The sequence below is a fragment of the Microtus ochrogaster genome, chromosome 10 (genome assembly GCF_000317375.1).
Source record: "Microtus ochrogaster isolate Prairie Vole_2 chromosome 10, MicOch1.0, whole genome shotgun sequence".
Lineage (NCBI taxonomy): Eukaryota > Metazoa > Chordata > Mammalia > Rodentia > Cricetidae > Microtus > Microtus ochrogaster.
In genome coordinates, this window is record NC_022016.1 from 85,720,197 (window position 1) to 85,722,672 (window position 2,476).

Genomic DNA, 2,476 nt, shown 5'->3' on the forward strand with positions numbered 1-2,476 from the left:
CAGGGGCAGGTGGGCCAGCATCTCCATCCTACTAAGGAGTCCATCTTGATGCGGTTTTTTTTAAAAGCCATGATTGCCCCTGACTTACAAGAAGGAGCACCCAAAGGATAATTTTACCAAGGATGTAGGTGTCCCCACCATTCTGATGCAAGCAGATCTCTATAAGCTTGAGGCTAGCCTGGTCTTACACAGAGAGCTCCAGGGCAGCCAGTGCTACATAGTGAGACCTTGTCTCAAAACCAAACCAAAATAACAAAGACACCAGCAAAGAGCCTTGTCCTTGTCAGGCTGGAGAGGTGGATCAGTGGTTAAGAGCATACGCTGCTCTGAGAGAGGACCAGAGTTCGGTTCCCAGCACCTATGTCAGGTGACTTACAAGTCTGTATAATTCCAGCCCTCTTCTGGTTTCCATGGGTGCGGCACTTGTGAGCTCTTGTGCACACTCATTTGCAGTCCTGTGCTTGTGTGTTCACGTATACACACATAATCAAAAAATAAAAAGGTGTTTCAAGAAGAATAGTGTAATCAGCCTCTTTTCTCTCTTCAGGAGTGAGAATAAGCAGATCTAAGGAATTGCCATTAACTGGGGACAATGGACCCAAAAATATCACCTTTAGTTTTTAAGGGGCGTTTGGAAGGTTGACCTTGCAACCTCGAATGAAAAGTAACAACACCAAAAGGGCAAAAGTGGATAAAGCACACATTTGGAAAATAAGATAGCACATCAGAAAAGAAAGTTTTTAATCACCCAAGGAAGGGGCAGAATTTGATGGAAAGAATGCCAGTGTGGTCTACAAGGCTCGCAAGGGGCTGGTGCAAAGTGTTGAAGGTAAATTTCTTTTGGAAGAGGCTGCTCATTGGTTCTCTGCTGCCCAGATCTGAAATAACCACTCAGAAACCTCTATTATTTGCAATACTGTTTGGCCAATAGCTTAAGCATATTTCTAGCTAGTTCTTACATCTTAAATTAACCCATTTCTACTATTTTATATTTTACCATGAGGCTCATGGCCTACTGGCAAGGTTCTGCCAGCAACTACATGGCTTCTCCCTGACTCTACCTACTCTTTCAGCGTTGCTTAGTTTTCCTGCCTAGATCTAGTCTGCCCCATTGTAGACCAAAGCAGCCAATTAAAGCAACACATACACAGAAGGACTTCTCACACCAAGTTTGTAGTCTACAGTTTTGTTTAAAACCAGCTGTGATATGAAATTTTATGCTTCTTTTTAAAATGTTTAGTATTTATAAGAAGTTAGTGTGCGGATGTGGAGGGAAGGTTATATGCACATAAGTAAGTACAGGTGCCCAAAGAAGCCAGAAGTGTTGAGGAATTATAGGCAGCTGAAAGCCTACCAGTGTAGGTGCTGGCAACCAAACTCAGGTCCTCTGCAATATCAGTATGCGCCCTAAACTCCTGAGCCATCTCTCTATCCCTGCAGGAAACTATCCTAATGCAACAGTAGTCCCAACTATTATCAGGCATGAAATTCTGCTTGTCACTGGAGAAGATGATCGCAGAGCAGCTTCAGACAGCACAGTCCAGTCACGGTGTCCATGTACAGAGATAAGCAAGGGGCAGGAGATAAGACAGTTATCTTCTGTAGCAGAGGGTGCTGACACATCCACACTGTCATAGTCACAAATGTTCATATGCCCTCTACCTCTGCCTTTCTTTCTTTTTTGTTTTTTTGTTTTGTTTTGTTTTGTTTTGTTTTTTTCAGGGCGGGGGAAGGTTGAGACAGGGTTTCTCTATGTAGCTTTGAAGTCTGTCCTGGAACTAGATCTTGTAGACCAGGCTGGCCTCAAACTCACAGAGATCTGCCTGCCTCTGCCTCCCAAGTGCTGGGATTAAAGGCGTGCGCCACCCCCTCCCAGACCTTTCTTTAGATGGGTGCGTATAAGATGACCAGTGATGAGGCTGAATGAGGCAGTCTGACAGACGGAGACACAGAGAGGCAACCTGGTTAATCGCTGTGAGTTTCATCTGCATACTTGGAAATGATGGACAGGGACATAATGGTCCCTACTGGATGTTACCTAATGGGGCCACCAATCAGCTGTGTCGCGCTCATGACTCAGGATGAAATCACTCAGTATCTTTTTTTACATGTTTTTTTTCATACATCTTATTTGTTTTTATATTTATCTTCAAGCTAACATCTCTTTTAAATTATTGTATTTTTTTTGCTTAGAGATTACAACACAATTACATTAACCCCTTCTCTTTCCTCCTTCCAAATCTCCCATATACTTCTTGTTCTCTTTCACATTCATATGTATCTATCATTAATTATCGTTACACCCACATATACTTATGTAGCACAATAATATCTTTAAATAGTCAGTGGCTGCTACCTCACTTACTGTCCATCTTGAAAATGTCACGACTTTTTGTGTCATCAATTTATTACCTAAATGTATCGCTCCCTAGACATTTTGTTTTTCAAGCTACCAGCTCATTCTGCTTTTTCCTTT